The sequence below is a fragment of the Hyperolius riggenbachi genome, chromosome 8, assembly GCF_040937935.1.
Source record: "Hyperolius riggenbachi isolate aHypRig1 chromosome 8, aHypRig1.pri, whole genome shotgun sequence".
Taxonomy (NCBI): domain Eukaryota; kingdom Metazoa; phylum Chordata; class Amphibia; order Anura; family Hyperoliidae; genus Hyperolius; species Hyperolius riggenbachi.
This window is the reverse complement of record NC_090653.1, coordinates 246798551-246818392: the sequence shown is the minus strand read 5'-3', so window position 1 is coordinate 246818392 and position 19842 is coordinate 246798551.

Here is a 19842-nt window from a genome sequence, read left to right as displayed (position 1 = left end):
TCATTAAGTTCCACTGCTTTGATGACGTTTGCTGCATTGTCGGTTGTGATGCACGTTTGGTCCTCTTCTTTCAGACCCCAACTTGACAGACATTCTCTCAAACCCTGTGCGATATTCTCTACGGTGTGATCAGTGGGAAAGTATGCTGTCTGCAGACAGCGACTTTTCATTTCAAAGTCATCATTCACAAAGTGCACAGTCAAACTCAGATATGGTTCAGTCGTTCTGCTTGACCACATATCAGTAGTTGTGGCGTAATACTGCACGTTTTTCAGCTCTGATACCACTTTTTCTCTACACTCTGTGTACAGCTGTGGGAGGGCAACCTGGCTGAAGTAGTTGCGGAAGGGTATTACATAGTTACATAGTTATTTTGGTTGAAAAAAGACATACGTCCATCGAGTCCATTGCATATCTTCTGTCCAGTGTGCGGAGAAGGTTTGTAAATCCAGATTTAGTGACTGTGTTAATAGGCACCATGTCCCTGGCAATGTAGTGCGTTATGGCTGTTGTTATCTCCCGATGTCTTTTGCTGCCAGTATCATACGGTGTCACACTAGCAAAAGATTCAGTAATTGTAGACTGTTTACTACAGTGGGCTTTAGTCTGAGCAGCATCACTTTCACTTGACTTTTCACTGGACTTTTTTCTTACGCATTCCTCATGCAAATGCTTGTGACGATTTTTCAAGTGCTGGAATAAGTTTGTTGTGTTTCCGCTTGAAGTAGCAACTTTAGCGCGACAGGTTCTGCACAGTACCTGTTTCTGTTGCACGTCTGCTGTCTCAAACCCAAAATACTTCCAAATGACCGATGTGCTGTTTTATGCCCCTGGCTACATATACTGGGCACATATGACCCTGGCTACATATACTGGGCACATATACCCCCTGGCTACATATACTGGGCACATATACCCCCTGGCTACATATACTGGGCACATATACCCCTGGCTACATATACTGGGCACATATACCCCCTAGCTACATATACTGGGCACATATACCCCTGGCTACATATACTGGGCACATATACCCCCCTGCAGTCTATATGGTTGCTATGCAAACACAAGTAAACAGGAAACCACTTATGACATCACAATATGACTTGCATATGCCCTTGACTACATATACTGGGCACATATGCCCCTGACTACATATACTGGGCACATATGCCCCTGGCTACATGTACTGGGACATTTACCCCTGGCTACATATACTGGGCACATCTATTATCCCTGGCTACATATATTGCACACACATACCCCTGCCTACATATACTGGGCACACATACCCCTGCCTACATATACTGGGCACATATACACCTGGCTACATATACTGGGACACAAACCCCTGCCTACATATACTGGGCACACATACCCCTGCCTACATATACTGGGCACATATACCCCTGGCTACATATACTGGGACATATACCCCTGGCTACATATACTGGGCACATATACCCCTGGCTACATATACTGGGCACATATACACCCTTGACTACATACACCCCTGGGCACATATTCACCTGTCTACATATACTGGGCACATATACCCCCCTGACTGCATATACTGGGCACATATGCCCCTGGCTACATATACTGGGCACATATGCCCCTGGCTACATATACAGGGCACATATACCCCTGGCTACATATACTGGGCACATATACCCCCCTGCAGTCTATATGGTTGCTATGCAAACACAAGTAAACAGGAAACCACTTATGACATCACAATATGACTTGCATATGCCCTTGACTACATATACTGGGCACATAAGCCCCTGACTACATATCCTGGGCACATATGCCCCTGGCTACATGTACTGGGACATTTACCCCTGGCTACATATACTGGGCACACATACCCCTGCCTACATATACTGGGCACACATACCCCTGCCTACATATACTGGCCACACATTCCCCTGCCTACATATACTGGGCACATATACACCTGGCTACATATACTGGGACATATACCCCTGACTACATATACTGGGACATATACCCCTGACTACATATACTGGGCACATATACCCCTAACTACATATACTGGGCACATATACCCCTGGCTACATATACTGGGGACTACTATACTCCTGACTACATATACTGGGCACCTATACCCCTGGCTACATATACTGGACACCTATACCTCTGGCTACATATACTGGGGACTACTAAACCCCTGACTACATATACCCCTGACTACATATGCTAGGCAGCTATACCTCTGGCTACATAAACTTGGGACTACTATACTCATGGCTACTTATACTGGGGACACCTATAGACCTGGCTACCAATGCTGGGGGAACTGCTGTCAGATTATCTGCATTTTTGTGGAACTGCTGTTATGTATTTTGGGGAACAGCTGCCAGATTATGTGTATGTTAGGGGAACGGCTGCTGCTGCCAGATTACGTGTATTTTGGGGAACTGCTGCCAGATTGTGTATGTTTGGGGGACCACTACTGCCAGATTATATGTCCTTTGGGTGTTACGTGTAATTTGGGTGATCCACTGCCAGGTTTTGCGTATTTTGGGGAACTGCTTCCAAATTATGTGTATGTTGGGGGAACTGCTGCTGCCACATTGTCTATTTTGTGGGAACCACTGCCATTTTATCTGTATTCTGGAGGAACTTCTACCAGATTATGTGTCTTTTTGGTGAAATGCTGTCAGATTACATCTATTTTTGAGGGGATACACTACGGCAGAGCTCAAACTTCCCTGGCAGACCTTTTACATCACTGCTAAGGTGTTGTATATTTGGCCCCACCCATGACCACGCCCACATTACCTACTTGAGGACCCACCCTTTACCCCCCCTTAAGGACCAGCGCTGTTGTAGCTGATCTGTGCTGGGTGGGCTCTGCAGCCCCCAGCACAGATCAGCGTGCAGGCAGAGCGACCAGATCGCCCCCCTTTTTTCCCCACTAGGGGGATGATGTGCTGGGGGGGTCTGATCGCTCCTGCCTGCCGGGTGTTGCGGGGGGGGGGGGCACCTCAAAGCCCCCCTCCGCGGCGAAATCCTCCCCCTCCCTCTCCTACCTGGCCCCCCCTGGTAAGCCGGGCTGCACAGGACGCTATCCGTCCTGTGCAGCCAGTGACAGGCTGTCTCCTGTCACATGGCGGCGATCCCCGGCCGCTGATTGCGCCGTACAATGTAAGCAAAGCGGATTATTTCCGCTTGTGTTTACATTTAGCCTGCGAGCCGCAGCAGGGAAGAAGGAGTTCATATGTCTGGTTGTTTTGGTGGAAATGGTCTGTAGCCTTCTTCCGGATGGGAGCACATTAAAGTAACGGTTGCCTGGGTGTGAGCGGTCATTTGCGATCCTTTGTGCTCTGGAACGCAGTCTGGAGTTGTAGAGGAGGTCAAGCGAAGGGAGCGATTTCCCAATGATTCTCTCCGCTGACCTGATGACCCTCTGAAGCTTGTATTTGTCCCTGTTTGAGGATCCAGCATACCACACCAGGATAGAGGTGCAGATGACGGATTCTATAGTGGCAGAGTAGAAGTTTGACATAAGCTCCTGTGCCATCCCGAACTTCCTCAGTTGGCGAAGAAAGAAGAGTCTCTGTTGGGCCTTTCTCTGTGTGGTGCTCGTGTGAGTCTTCCAGCTCAGGTCCCTGGAGATCTGGGTACCGAGGAGGCGGATACTAGATACCCTTTCCACCTCGGTGCCTTCAATGAAGATTGGAGGTGGGGTGGGGGCCTGCTTCCTGAAGTCAATAACCATCACGACGGTTTTGGCTGTGTTGAGGACCGGCCTGTTTTCCTTGCACCAACGGCAAACTCTGTCGACTTGTTGACGATAGTCTTGCTCATCATTGTTGGTCACAAGACCAATGATGGTGGTGTCGTCCGCGAATTTGACGACCTTGACCGAGTCTGCTGTGGATCTGCAGTTGTTGGTGTAGAGGGAAAACAGGATTGGCGACAGGACGCAGCCCTGTGGGGCACCTGTGTTAGTAGACCTTGCATGGGAGGAGATCTTGCCAAGCTTGACGACTTGTGATCTGTTGGTCAGGAAGTCCGTGATCCAGTGGCGTAGGGACGAGTGGACGTCAATTGCCTCCAGGTTGTTCTGGAGGATGCGAGGGCAGATTGTATTAAATGCCGAGCTGAAGTAGAGTAGGAGGATTCTGGCGTATGAGTCAGGTTTATCCAGGTGGTCACTGATGAGCTCTAGGCAGATGTTGATGGCATCGTCAGTGGACCTGTTTGTTTTGTACGCGAACTGAAACAGGTCTAGTCGGGGGAGCGTGGAGTTCTTGAGTTCGGACAAGACTGCTTTTTCTAAGGTCTTCATGATGACCGAGGTGAGGGCCACAGGCCTGTAGTTATTTAGATCGGACATGCCCTGCTTTTTGGGGACGGGGATGATTGTAGACCTCTTGAAGCATTTGGGGACTTTGCCCTCCTGCAGGGACTTTGCATAGATGGAGGTGAGGACGGGGGCTAGCTGCTGCGAGCAGGATTTTAGGCATGCTGCTGACACTTAATCCGGGCCGGCGGCTTTTCTAGGGTTGAGTGAGGCCAGAAGGCGTCTGACCTCGGCCTCGCTTGCTCTCGATAGAGGTGGGCTCGATTCTGACTCAGCATCTGCAGGGGGGGGGGGCGCAGGGTATTTGGGGCCCAACTGATTCTGGCTGGTTCTCGAACCTGCAGTAGAAGGCACTGAGCTCTTTGGCTAGCTTGATGCTGGGTGTGGCGTGCTGAGGGGGGGGCTTATAATTGGTGGCAGACTTGAACCCCTTCCAGACGGCTCGTGGGTCGTTTGAGCTAAGATTGTGCCTCAGCTTCTCAGAGTATTCTTTCTTGGCTGCCCTGAGTTCCCTGTTGAGGTTGTTCCTTGCTGCTCTATACTCGTCCAGGTTACCTGACTTGTGCGCTGTTTCTTTCCATCTCCGCAGTTGCCGCAGTTTATTGGAGAACCACGGCTTATTGTTCGGGTAGACCTTGAAAGACTTGGTTGGAATGCAGGAGTCCTCGCAGAATGCGATGTATGAGGCGACGTTGTCGGCCCACTCATCCAGGTCTGGTACTTCCAGAGCCCTCCAGTCTGTGCTTTTGAAGCAGGCCTGAAGTTGGAGCTTCGCCTCGCTTGACCACACTTTAGTTGATCTCAGGACTGGTTTCGCTGTCTCCAGTTTCCGTTTGTAGGTTGGAATCAGGAGGATGAGGCTGTGGTCCGAGGAGCCAAGAGCTGCGAGCGGAACTGCTTTGTATGCGTTTTTCAGGGCCGTGTAGCAGTGGTCCAGAGTGTTCAGATTCCTAGTAGGGCAGTCAACATGCTGATGATAGCGCGGGAGCTCTTGGCGGAGGTTGGCCTTGTTGAAATCTCCCATGACAATGAACAGCGCATCTGGGAGGGACGCCTCCCACTGCGAGATGGTATCGCTGAGGTCGCTCAGGGCTTGTTTGATGTCAGCGTCTGGTGGTATATATACTCCTGCCAGGACGAGGGAGGAGAACTCTCTAGGTGAGTATGTGGGTCTGCAGTTGACAGAAGCTTGACGTCTGGCGAGCATTTCCTGGCGAGCACAGAACTGGAGGGACACCATGGTGAGCTGATGTAAAAGCAGATGCCACCTCCCTTCTTTTTCCCGGAGAGGGCGGTGTCGCGGTCAGCCCGGGTAAGATTGAAGCCTGGAAGTTGGAGGGCATTATCCGGGATGCTGTCGTGCAGCCACGTTTCCGTGAAGCAGAGGATTGGTGTGTGGCTGCTGAGGCCCCTCTTGTCGCTGAGAAGGCTGAGTTCGTCCAGCTTGTTTGGGAGGGAGCGGACGTTTGCAAGGAGGACTGAGGGGATTGATGACCTCAGCCCTTTCCTTTGAAGTCTGACTCGAGCTCCTGCACGACAACCTCTCCTGCGCTGTCTTGCCCCAGGGCTGTGAGTAGAACCTGCGATCATTAGAGCATGGCTCCACACCGAGTTGTACAGGTGCCAGTTCTTTGGGTGTAGGGCAGAATGTGCTTCCCAGGCGGTAAGCTGAGACTTGCTGAATGTGATGACAGGGGTGTTAGGAGGTGTGGTACGTGCAGGAGCTGGGGGTAATTGTGTAGGAGTACCCATTTCGACTGCAGCGGAAGTGGCTCTGAAATGCCGTCATCTGTGCAATGAGCAGCACAACACAGACCATCGCCTGGGTAAACAGTCCATCACATAAGCAGTGCAACACAGTCCATCACATGAGCAGTGCCACACAGACCATCCCAATGAGCAGAGCAACACAGACCATCGTATGAGCAGCGCGGCACAGTCCACCCCTTAAGCAATGGAACACAGTCCACCATATGGACAATGCCATACAGTCCATCACAAAAGCAATGCAACGCCGTCCTGTCCCTGAGCACAGACCAGCACATGAGCAGTGCGGCACAGTGAGCAAATAGGGAAAGATCGTCTCATGAGGCTCACAGCAGCCCAGCAACAAGCTGTGGGCACCCTCAAGTTTGGAGCCGGGGGCCCCTCTAAAGTTAGGAGCCAGGAGGCAGAAGGTGGATACAGAAGGGGGGGGGATCAGCAGTAGTGCTCACCTGATACAGTACAACTATTCAAGACCTAAAAGTTTGAGAGGGTGCCATCCACCCAACCACGTTAGCGACATTTTCCTTTGAGGTTTCCTGCTGGGTCAGTTTAAAGGACCACTTAGACGCCAAGATGGCCATAAACCGTCCTGAATGTGGCCATTAGGGATGATCAATGAGATGTAATGCAAATACTTTCGAAATTATGCAAATTTTTATGCAAGTATATGCAGCTTAAAAAAGGACCAATCAATTTAAACCTGGTTTTAAACTAATTGGTCCATTTGCAAACTGCATAAATTTGCATCAACTCTGAAGATTTTGCATCTCTTTGATCATCTCTAGTGGCTATATGGAAATTATTATTATTTTTTGACACAAAACAATATTTGTTTTCTAGGATCTGCCGATAGTTAACTGATCGGCCATGGTGAAAAATTGTGACATTTTTTTAAATAATGGACTAGCATAAGATAGAGTGAAATGACTTTTAAAAAAAATGAATTTAAGAGAAAAAAAGAAAAAAAAAAGTGTGTGTGTCAAAAAATAATAATAGTAATAATTTCCATCATGTACTCATGATTCTTACCTGATGAGATCTTAGAAAGAAAGAGGATAAATATTCCTACGAATAGGAACATTCTAGCGCTTTGTCTAATTCGACAAAACCAAGAAACCTAGACAGCTAAACGCTCGCTGCAAACAGCTGCTCACGCTAAGCCAAAAGGGTGCTAGTCTGCTGGATGCTGCTGCTTTTATACCAGCAGCTGCTCTGATGTCATAATGGCATGTTATATTGTGATGTCATGAGTGGTTTCCTATTTACTTGTGTTTGCAAAGCAACCATATAGACTGCAGCAGACCTGTTTCTGCAGCAGGAATACAAATGGAGAAAAGGAAAACATTGGTCGCCGTAAAAATAAAAGGAAATCATCTTCCTGGTTGGTGTCAGTAACACAATTTTTCTTTTCAATAATCATGAGTATATGATGGGAATTATTATTATTAGCTGATGAGGCCTTAGAAAGAAAGAGGATAAATATTCCTACGAATAGGAACATTCTAGCGCTTTGTCTATATCGACAAAACTAAGAAACCTAAACAGCTAAACGCTCGCTGCTAACAGCTGCTCACGCTAAGCCAAAAGGGTGCTAGGTGCTGGATGCTGCTGCTTTTATACCAGCAGCTGCTCTGATGTCATAATGGCATGTCCTATTGTGATGTCATGAGTGGTTTACTTGTGTTTGCAAAGCAACCATATAGACTGCAGCAGACCTGTTTTTGCAGCAGGTATACAGATGGAGAAAAGGAAAACATTGGTCGCCGTAAAAATAAAAGGAAATGATCTTCCTGGTTGGTGTCAGTAAAGCAATTTTTCTTTTCAATAATTATAATAGTAATAATTTCCATCATATACTCATGATTCTTAGCTGATGAGGCCTTAGAAAGAAAGAAAGGATAAATATTCCTACGAATAGGAACATTCTAGCGCTTTGTCTAATTCGACAAAACCAAGAAACCTAGACCGCTAAACGCTCGCTGCTAATAGCTGCTCACGCTAAGGCCCCGTTCACACTTGCGTTTTGTCATGCAAATGGACCGGATCTGCATCGGAGCCGTACGGTACCGATCCGGATCCGATGCGGATCCGGTCCATTCGCATGCGTATTTCATCCAGTATGAATGCGGCTGCAATGCGTATCCGGATTTTTAAAGCGATAACACACTATATAAATGGGGTCTGGGAGGTCAGCAGAAGCGCAGGAGTCATTGTTGGAGAGAGCTTGACGTGTGCAGATCATCCTTGACTACAGAGACAGCATTTTGGACGATGGATCCAGTGGTTTTGTACACCTTTTATCTTGGAATACTGTCCTTTTTGGTGTTCACCTACTATTATGTGGGGAGAAGGCATGCTCCTCGCAGGAGATGGTGGGTGCATCCTCTGCTAGCCAGGAGGCAGAGGAGGGGAGAATTTCAGACCCTCTACCGGGACCTGAGACGACACCCAGAGAAGTTCTACAGCTATACCCGGATGTCCATACCCCTGTAAGTATCCAGACCTAAACACACCATCCCTAAACACCCCACAACACCTCACCCCTGTATACCTAGCTAAACAACCCACCCTCACCCCCACACTCCTCTATACCTAGCTAAACACACCACCCCTCACCCTCCACAAAACACCCAAACCCCCAAACACACCTCCCCCATCCTCCACCCAACACCTTGTCCCACAGCAAACTTTACAGCTTCTTCCTTTCCATCTCCTGTCAGGTTTGATACCCTCTTGGAGATGGTGAAGGATGACCTTCGGGAAGAAGGATACCACGTTCAGGAGAGCAGTCACATCACAAGAACAACTACTGATCACGCTGAGGTATGTAAAAAACTATTTTTTTTTATTTGAAAGAAAAAAAACAACTTTCCAACATGGAAACATTCTTCCAACATGGAAGACAAAATATAAATAACATTTGTATGACATTTGCACTCTTGTGACCCAGGTATAGTGTCTTTAGGGGACACCAGGCCCTAAATTAAAGTGCTTTACAAACCTAACCACTTGCACGCGGTCCTCTGAACCTTGGATGAAGGAAACAGGTCAGAAAAAGGCTTGGCTCTTCCAAGTCCAGGTCTCCTTCGTCCAAGGGTCACGTGCAAGGGTGAGGAACAAGAACAACAACAAACGGCAGAGGTGCAGGACATAACTTGTGCAGAGGTGCAGGGCATAGCTGCCCTAAAGGCACTCTTGTGACCCAGGTATATTGTCTTTTGGGGACACCAGGCCCTAAATTTAGTGCTTTAAAAACCAAACCACTTGCACGCGGTCCTCTGAACCTTGGATGAAGGAGACAGGGCCGGAAAAGGCTTGCCTCTTCCCTGTCCAGGTCTCCTTCATCCAAGGTTCCAAGGGTCACGTGCAAGGGTGAGGAACAACTAGAGAGTGGGGAACAAGAACAGCAAACGGCAGAGGTGCAGGACATAAGTTGTGCAGAGATGCAGGACATAGCTGCCCTAAAGACACTTGTGACCCAGGTATAGTGTCTTTGGGGGGACACCAGGCCCTAAATTTAGTGCTTTAAAAACCTAACCACTTGCAGGCGGTCCTCTGAACCTTGGATGAAGGAGACAGGGCAGGAAAAGGCTTGGCTCTTCCCTGTCCAGGTCTCCTTCGTCCAAGGTTCCAAGGGTCACGTGCAAGGGTGAGGAACAACTAGAGAGTGGGAAACAAGAACAGCAAACGGCAGAGGTGCAGGACATAAGTTGTGCAGGGCATAGCTGCCCTAAAGGCACTCTTGTGACCCAGGTATAGTGTCTTTTGGGGACACCAGACCCTAAATTTAGTACTTTAAAAACCTATCCACTTGCACGCGGTCCTCTGAACCTTGGATGAAGGAGACAGGGCCGGAAAAGGCTTGCCTCTTCCCTGTCCAGGTCTCCTTCGTCCAAGGGTCACGTGCAAGGGTGAGGAACAACTAGAGAGTGGGGAACAAGAACAGCAAACAGCAGAGGTGCAGGACATAAGTTGTGCAGGGCATAGCTGCCCTAAAGGCACTCTTGTGACCCAGGTATAGTGTCTTTGGGGGGGGGGACACCAGGCCCTAAATTTAAGTACTTTAAAAACCTATCCACTTGCACGCAATCCTCTGAACCTTGGATGAAGGAGACAGTGCCGGAAAAGGCTTGCCTCTTCCCTGTCCAGGTCTCCTTCGTCCAAGGTTCCAAGGGTCACGTTCAAGGGTGAGGAACAACTAGAGAGTGGGGAACAAGAACCGCAAACGGCAGAGGTGCAGGACATAAGTTGTGCAGAGGTGCAGGGCATAGCTGCCCTAAAGGCACTCTTGTGACCCAGGTATAGTGTCTTTTGGGGACACCAGGCCCTAAATTTAGTGTTTTAAAAACCAAACCACTTGGAGGCAATCCTCTGAACCTTGGATGAAGGAGACAGGGCAGGAAAAGGCTTGGCTCTTCCCTGTCCAGGTCTCCTTCGTCCAAGGGTCACGTGCAAGGGTGAGGAACAACTAGAGAGTGGGGAACAAGAACAGCAAACGGCAGAGGTGCAGGACATAAGTTGTGCAGAGGTGCAGGGCATAGCTGCCCTAAAGGCACTCTTGTGACCCAGGTATAGTGTCTTTTGGGGACACCAGGCCCTAAATTTAGTGTTTTAAAAACCAAACCACTTGGAGGCAATCCTCTGAACCTTGGATGAAGGAGACAGGGCAGGAAAAGGCTTGGCTCTTCCCTGTCCAGGTCTCCTTCGTCCAAGGGTCACGTGCAAGGGTGAGGAACAACTAGAGAGTGGGGAACAAGAACAGCAAACGGCAGAGGTGCAGGACATAAGTTGTGCAGAGGTGCAGGGCATAGCTGCCCTAAAGGCACTCTTGTGACCCAGGTATAGTGTCTTTTGGGGACACCAGGCCCTAAATTTAGTGCTTTAAAAACCAAACCACTTGCAGGCGGTCCTCTGAACCTTGGATGAAGGAGACAAGGCAGGAAAAGGCTTGGCTCTTCCCTGTCCAGGTCTCCTTCATCCAAGGGTCGCGTGCAAGGGTGAGGAACAACAACCGGCAGAGGTGCAGGACATAACTTGTGCAGAGGTGCAGGGCATAGCTGCCCAAGATGTCTTTCGGGGACACCAGGCCCTAAGTTTAAAGGACTTTAAAAACCAAAGTACTAGCACATGGTCATCGGAACCCTTCTGAACCTTGGTTGAATGAGACTGGGAAGGGAAATGGTTTGGCTAGAAGCCCTGTGCTGGTCTCCTACCTCCAAAGTTCAGAGGGATTCAGAGGACCATGTCCAGGAACAAGAGGAAATTTGGTCAAATGTTGGGGTCTACAGCACTTGTTGGGAACATGGGAGGTGCTGCCTGGAACTCGGGACTGTCTTAGGTGCTGGTCGTGGAGGTGCTGGACCCTGACAGCAGCGGTGTGTATTGACTGCCTCTGAAGCCAGTGTACGACTGGGATGAAGATTGCCAGGGGGGCACCAATGCAGGTTGAGAATGTCAAAATGTTGGCGGTAAGATCAATGGCGTCTCCATGTGTTGTTTTATAGCATCGAGCAGACTTGAATGGCATGCCATCATGTTGTTACTTGGCACCTTTTCTAAGAACGGTAGTAGAGACATGACTGTGTGGAATGCCGGGTGTGCCTGCATTTTCAAGAGTTCACTACTTTGCTGATGCATCATCTGCTGTAGCTGTGCCACCGATTGGTGATGTTCCGCACGCAGCTGGTCAAACTGCCCTGTGCACCTCTTGCATCAATTTTTATTTCTTCCCGGTAGTGTCCGTGCACAGATTGTAGCTCACTTTGAAGTGATTTGATGTGTTTCTTATACTGTTCAATTAAATGTACCCTGTCCCCATCCTGCAGCTGCCTGGTGATTAGTGCCTCGTGGCTCTGTAGAATGCCGAGAAGTCCTAAGACAGCACCGGACATCTCAGCTTCGGTCTCCCTTCTGGTTGGAGGGTGGACAGGGGCCACTCTACGCCTCACTGTGGGGGTAGCTTCATCACCCCGGCCTCTGCCTTGCGTAGGGGTTGCCCTACGTGGCGGTTGTGCCTGAATGTCCTTTGCCGTTTGTTGTTCTTCTTGTTGGGTCGTCGGAGCTTAAGGAGCTTCAGCACTAGCAGATTGGGGACTAGCTCTTGCCACCTCATCTTCCAGGTCTTCCCCTAACTCCAGGTCAAGCGGCTCAACCTCTTCGACATAACTTAATGACGGCCTCCTCCTTCTTCTCTCTGGGACAAAAGTGACATCCCTCGTCTCATCGTCATACTCCTCGCTGGTGTACAGTGCCTCTGCTTCCTCTTCTTCCTCAAAATTGTCTTGAGTCCTGTCGATGATAAAAACGATATATTGGTTTGCCAACCAACATCACATACAATGTGGCCTAAATTCTCAGAGCTTTGTCATGCATTTATCAAACACTTTATCAAACGACAGTAGGTAAATTAATAGCAAACGTTTGAGAAAGTGTTCGATAAATGTTTGATAAAGCCCTGTGAATTTAGGCCTGTTTTGTCAATACATGATCAAAGTCATGGTAGTTGTCGGTCAACGTCATATACAATGCCTTCTCAGCAGGCCCGTTTCTTGGGCCATGCGGGGCGTGCCGCCGCCCGGGGCGCTGTTGGGAGGGGGGCGCTATAATGGCCGGGGGAGCCGGAGCCGCGGGGAGGGCAGCCCGACCTCTCCCGGGCGCCCTCCGTGCTCCCCCCTCAGATGCAGACAGAGTCCGTGAGCAGGCAGGGAAGCGCTGTTTACAACTCACCTGCCTGGCTCCAAGCGCTGCTCTCTCGCCGCCGGTCTCCTCTCTCTGTATACATACTGATACACACGCTGCTTCCTGTAGCCGGAAGTAGCGTGTGTATCAGTATGTATACAGAGAGGAAAAGACCGGCCGCGAGAGAGCAGCGCTTGGAGCCAGGCAGGTGAGTTGTAAACAGCGCTTCCCTGCCTGCTCACGGACTCTGCATCTGAGGGGGGGAGCACGGAGGGCGCCAGGGAGAGGTCGGGCTGCCCTCCCCACGGCTCCCCCCTCCATTAAAGGGGACAGCTACCTATCTAACCTATCCTGGGGGCACCTACCTAATCTAACCTACGATGGGGGGCAGCTGCCTAATCTAACCTACGGTAAGGGGCACCTACCTATCTAACCTATACTGGGGGGCACCTACCTAATCTAACCTACACTGGGGGGCACCTACCTAATCTAACCTACACTGGGGGCTGCTACCTATCTAACCTACACTGGGGGGCATCTACCTATCTAACCTATACTGGGGGGCATCTACCTATCTAACCTATACTGGGGGCAGCTACCTAATCTAACCTATGCTGGGGGGAAGCTACCTATCTAACCTATACTGGGGGGCACCTACCTAATCTAACCTACACTGGGGGGCAGCTACCTATCTAACCTACACTGGGGGGCAGCTACCTATCTAACCTACACTGGGGGGCAGCTAAAAAACAGAACAATTGCGCTTAGGGAAACTATCAGACACTTCACAAATGCGTGGTGCGCGCTTTAAACCATCTGATGTGTGATAGTAATGTATAAAAATTCCCAAATTAGGCTGCGCTCCACGGCCAATTGGCTAAAAGTCACAACAAGACCTGATATATGTCCACCATCAGCAACAAAAGTCTTTGTCTGTGGCTTGTTGGATTTTCTGGTTTCCACTGTTAGACTCCGCTCAGGACCAACACGTCATGTGAAAAAATGAGTGAGAGGGCAAATAGTGTAAATCCGTATGGCTGTTTTATATTCACCACCACCTTTCCCTTTTAACATTATCAGTGTTATTTTTATTGCTATTAATACACCTTCTGTGGACACCACAACACACCCCCACCGTGTGTGCACTCACCCAATAAGCCTCCTTAGATCTCCGGAGGTAGGATTGATAACATGTGGGGAATGCAAACTCCAGGAATCCAATTCCAGTTAATAGCACTATAACTGAGAAAGGTCTATATAGTGTAAAACCATTTATTTGTAAAACGATAAAAATCAGACCGCACTCACAATTGGTTGACTTGGGAATAGCGCATATAACAATGTTGGGTCCCCGGGTGACCACTCCGTCAATAGCCGCCTTGAATCCCCTCGTCTCCGCTTGCCTGGTCTGCTACTTCCGCATCTGCCGACAGCATCTAGCATAGCTCCGCCCTACGCGTTTCGTCATAAGTATGACTCATCAGGGGCAGCTACCTATGTAACCTATACTGGGGGGCACCAACCTAACCTATACTGGGGGGGCAGCTACCTAATCTAACCTATACTGGGGGGCACCTACCTATCTAATCTATACTGGGGGGACCTACCTATCTAACCTATACTGAGGGGGCAGCTACCTAATCTAACCTATACTGGGGGGGACCTACCTATCTAACCTATACTGGGGGGGCAACTACCTAATCTAACCTATACTGGGGGGCACCTGTCTAATCTAGCCTATACTAGGGGGCAGATACCTAATCTATACTGGGGGGCACCTACCTATCTAACCTATACTGAGGGGCACCTACCTATCTAACCTATACTGGGGGGGGCAGCTACCTATCTAACCTATACTGGGGGGGGCAGCTACCTATCTAACCTATACTGGGGGCACTTATCTAACCTGTATTGGGGGCACCTACCTAGCTAGGTGTTTTGCCTAAGCAAATAGGGTTTTTAAACCCTCTAACTTCGCTAACCATTCAAAGATGGGAATAAACAAAATTGCTGCAAAACATGTATATAAAACTCAAAGGAATAGTTTATTTAGTTCTACAATCCTGTTACAATATTATCTAAGCCTGCAGAATCATAGTTAGTTTGAGTAATTAGAAGTATGCATCAACACGTTACCAAGCTGTTGTAGACATCACCCAGGGAGAATCGGGGGACCTCAGCGACCTCAAAGGGGAAACAACTGAAACATACACGAACAGCACGTCTGCTGATCATCTGGAAAGATCCCAAAGTCAAAGTGTCTTCCCCCTGACTTTAACGGACAGAATCGTCATAACCGCGCAAGCGCAGAAGCAGCTAATCAGAACATGTTTCTATTCCACGCAAGCGCAGAAAGAACACATGCTGCTGATGCTGCCTCAGCGCGTGATCACAACATGATCTTATTCCGCGCAAGCGCAGAAAGACCATATGTTGCTATTTTAGCGTGTGATCAGAACATGCTCTCACTGCCCGCAGGCACAGAAAGACCACATGTTGCCAATCAAGCACGTGAACAAAACATGTTTCTCTTCTACCCAAGGGCAAGAAGAACATGTTGCTTTGTGGACAAAGAATGTGAGCAAATGTAAGAAATGTAACTTATTGCACAGCAATTCATTGTTCTTACTCTGCACAAGGACAGACAAAATACAGCAACGTCTCCAGTTGCTGTGTTAAACCAAAATAACCCATCCAGTACTAGACAGAGAACACATTTAACATATATACGTGAACAGTAATCCATACATTAAAGGATCCATACATAAAGACAGGCATGTCACTAACGTATCACATTCGGGCCTTGATTAGTGTTCACGAACCATATGTTGCAAACCTAACCTTAGACCGACGGCAAAGCCGATAAGCCACATAACATTCCACAATGTAATGAGGAACATCACAATGCATAAGGCTAGTACTGGATGGATAAGAAAGTTCAACACAGAAATAGTACTAGGAGAATATCCCATAAATATATCCCACCAATGATGTGATGTGGCATCTGCAATAGAAGAGCCAACTTTCACAATTTTATCAGCAACAATAGTGGTAGACAGAATGTGCTGCGCAAGAGTTTTATTTAAAGGGATACTGTAGGGGGGTCAGGGGAAAATGAGCTGAACTTACCCGGGGCTTCTAATGGTCCCCCGCAGACATCCTGTGTTTGCGCAGCCACTCACCGATGCTCCGGCCCCGCCTCCAGTTCACTTCTGGAATTTCTGACTTTAAAGTCAGAAAACCACTGCGCCTGCACGCCCGTGTCCTCGCTCCCGCTGATGTCACCAGGAGTGCACTGCGCAGACACAGACCATACTGTGCCTATGCAGTACGCTCTTGATGACATCAGCGGGAGCGAGGACACGGCAATGCAGGCGCAGTGGTTTTCTGACTTTAAAGTCTGAAATTCCAGAAGTAAACCGGAGGCGGGCCGGAGCATTGGGGAGTGGCTGCGCCAACACAGGATGTCTGCGGGGGACCGTTAGAAGCCCCGGGTAAGTTCAACTCATTTTCCCCGGACCCCCCTACAGTATCCCTTTAATAAAACACTATGTTTCTGAACGTCTTCAGAAGCATTCATTAATTTATGTAACCGCGTCAAGTTAAAATCCCAATTAGGCATATCAGGCATAATTGGGGACCAAAATTTAGCCACTGAGGTTTCCCTATCCCCCTGCAATAAAAAAGTTTCATTATGCCAAGTTATGCTAGAAACATTAGACAAACATCCTGAAAAAGGAGTGACCATATGGGGTATTACTGAAACATTTGTCACCAAACATATCAGTTGTGGAGCAATCTCCACCATCATTTCATAATTTAATGGAAGGACAGTCCATTTGCAGACATTAATAGTATTCTGCAAAAGACAAGGTTCATAAACTGCTGACTGCAATTTACAAATAGTACCTTCTAAGGTACTATCACAAAATGAAAGGTCATGTGTTTGATTACGCTCATCAACATGTGAACCATGGAACTCCGGTTGCCAGAAGTGCTGAAAATCAGGAGCACCCATAATCAAAGGCATGACCACAAATTTACACATGACAGACATTTTGGTAACATTATACATTACAATAATACCCGTGCAAACTGTATCATTGCATATCATTTTCTCAGATTCCAAATGTATCCACCAATCTTGGGGAACTGAAGAATTAAAAACTGACCTCCATACTTGTTCATTACCAGTCATTAATGCTAATTGCATAGAGGATTTCTGTTGAATCTGATAAATGGTTTGCAATGTACAGACAGTCCAATCAACAAACATTGTCATGTTAGTATCAAACTGATTAGTAAAATATGCAGAAGAACCAGTTATATCAGCAATCATTGTATCAACACCAGCACTAATCATAGCAGGATAGTATATGGTTGGCATCCATTTAGCCTGTAAAGTCAAAGCATCATTTATTTTACTTCCTGCATTATGCAATCTATTAGCAAGAGTCTCTATATCAAAGCCATTTAAAGTTCCAGTAAGAGAGCCATAACCACCAAGCAAGGTATCATACCAAGCTCTTTCGATACGGCCTTTTGGACAAGTCTTTGAAGGAGGAAAAATTATCGGTGTATGCAGAACAGTCTTTTGAGCATGTTGAACTGTCCTGGATCAATTTTAGACATTAATGTTCACGAATAAACATTGCAATCCTTGTAGTGGAAAGGACATTTTAAAAATATCAGTAGCATTCTTACACATGTTTAACCCCACTCAAGCTGAGGTGTCAACTAGTGACACAGGTAGATATTAAGATACCCCTCATCTCGATACAGTACAAAGAATGTTCCTAAATCCTTAATCTTCTTATCACCCAATTGTAGTGGACATGGGAAATGTGGTCTTTTAGCAGGACTAGGCACCTGCCACACAGTTCCAGAAAGAGTTAAATTAGCAACTGTACAGCAGCCTCCAGCTCGGCACTCCTGATTGGACTGGACTTTGTGCTGTTTATCTTCCATTGGGAAGCAGTTGAATTTATAGGCACTAGCTTAGTGCCCGGAGTCCAGGCTCCAACCCCTGAAGCGATCAACAACACGATACCAAGGAGTCCAAGCATATAACATGCACGATAATGATCTATAAATACAAACAAGTATAAATCATTCTTGAAAGTAACATTTTTCTTGCGGGACATGCTCCCACTGCTCTTTTTCAAACTAAATTATCAATAAAATTTTGTTCTTCCCTTTTAGCAACTACCTCAGCTTTGTCTGGAGGACCAGTTGGTCCTTAAACCCAAATTTTGTCTCCAACATTTACCACATTAGTGGAACTAAAATGTATACCACCCCTTACTGAAAGGCTTCCCTCTCTACAAATAAAGGAATTAGGGTCCCTTTACACTTAATCAGCTGCTGTCAGCTGTAACCGAAATAACAACTGATGTACAATCCAGTGTCCATGTTCCCCTATGGCTTCTTTCACACTATACACTGGAGGGGGGAAAAAAATTTGAAGCCTTTTTTCCAGTATACTGCCATTGGGAACAAAAAACAAAACTAAAAATGTATGCATACTAATGCATACTAACGCATTAAGTGTAAAAGGGCACTCAGGAGAACCTGGGCTATATGACTCTTTGGCCTGTATATACACAGCGCCTCCCCTAGGTTTATTAGAATGACCTGGTATAAACAAAATCTGTTATCTTCACAGTTTGTTTGCATTATTTTATCATTCTAAACCAGAATATGCATAAATTCTAGCATCTTTAACAGAGGTATTCTTGAACATATAATACACTCTCTCTATATCCGTAAAGAATCAAACCAGACTTCACGCAGTTCATTTGAAACCACTCAATTCACACTTCATCAACACATTCTGACACTTATGTCGTTCAGCTAGTCAGTACAACATTCACAACCCTTTAGCTCAACAGGTAAACACTCCCGCACAATTATAGCTAAAAACAAGGGAACCAGGGGAAAAGTTGCTGGCACAGATATCACCCTGACATCAGCAGAATAATCACATTTAACCCTGTAAGCAAAATGTGAATATTTGCAGGGGTTTTGAAATTCTAGCAAAACCCAAAATAATCAGCTGTATTATTTGCTAATTATCTTTGCTGGTCTATAATTGCCCAATCATCATTCTATTTCACTAGCTCAGCATCCGCACCATAACTTACGTAGATATCACATTCTCTTTACCCCCTGGCCTGTAAAATCTATGTACTGCAGAACTGTCTATACTTACCTAATCAATTGATCTATCGATCAATCAATCTTAAATAGTCTGATACATTTCCAAGCCTATTTGATATAGACGAGGCATTCACTACACAGCTGAAATAAAATTATTTTCATAACTTCATTTCAACACTGACTTCAGTAACAAACGTAAATGGACTGTACACACACAGTGCTGCAGCAAACAAGACACACACACCGTCACACACAAGCCAGTTGCGTTACAATCTCTCATCTCTTTTCCTACTATATTTTATCAAAGAACATGTATATCCTAGGAAGTAAGAGTTAAAGGTCAATGTCTCTAACATTATTACAGCATGTACCCCTATTAAAATGTGTGCCAAGCACCCCCTACTGGGGAGAGCTGCATCTCAAATACTCACTCACCAGCTCGCACACATTCCTTAGGAGCTCTCAACACTCGTGCACAAATGTTTTTTTCTTCAAACATTCCTCTATGCTTTCAAAACCAGACATATGAATACACAATTATTCAAAACTCACTATAGCAGATACACCATGTAAAGCATTCACTAAAAACAACAAAAGTTAACCCACCTGTCTTGTCCAGATTATATACCATTTTAACTCTGCCAGTGCAGTGGGGTACTGTCACTTTTAGGAATTTGCTTTACAAGTTTAAAGCCAGCACTCCAAGTTTCTGTGGAGAATGTACTTCCATATCTATGCAACAAAGACACAGACTGTATTAAAAACTTAGTAGGAAAATCTGAGATTCACTGTCAGGTTACTCTCTATCCCTTATTTCCCATCCCTGTTTTTTCCCTGATCATCAAGAGTATGGGATTTTCCTTAAAAGGGACAAAACAGCAGTAACAACCTGAAAAAAAAAC